General features: G+C 41.3%; 1 long non-coding RNA gene across 1 annotated transcript; it reads right to left on the reverse strand.

Annotated features, from left to right (window-relative positions):
* Positions 1-352, reverse strand: LOC104775332. Its single transcript, XR_765842.2, has 3 exons — positions 254-352; positions 113-154; positions 1-30 (listed from the first exon to the last, which is right to left on the reverse strand). It is a non-coding gene; the product is annotated as an uncharacterized LOC104775332 (long non-coding RNA).
* Positions 353-358: the final 6 nt, after the last annotated feature.

Raw genomic sequence — 358 nt, forward strand, 5'->3', positions numbered from 1 at the left:
AACGTCGCCCACACCTGTCAAACGCAAGACCTGACCACAAGGATTTGCAAATAAAAGTTGATTAGATACAGAGATAAGGGAAAGTTTTGGCAATGAAACAGTTTCTCCATACCTGGCAAGATAAACAAATCGATCGGTTCCTCTGCTTGCAACACTGTCAATAGATAGAAAAAAAAAGGTTTTAACTGCAAGGGGCTTTGTACTCACTATGTGAAGCTTATAGCGATGGCAACATAGATTAAAAGAACACTACCATCTTCACGTTCATTCCCTTGCGCATCAACAGGAGCTGGTTCCAGAATTTTCATGGAGTTTGCAATGAGGTCATCCATATGGGATATGTGCAGCATACGCATGT

The sequence above is a fragment of the Camelina sativa genome, unplaced genomic scaffold (assembly GCF_000633955.1).
Source record: "Camelina sativa cultivar DH55 unplaced genomic scaffold, Cs unpScaffold12248, whole genome shotgun sequence".
Lineage (NCBI taxonomy): Eukaryota > Viridiplantae > Streptophyta > Magnoliopsida > Brassicales > Brassicaceae > Camelina > Camelina sativa.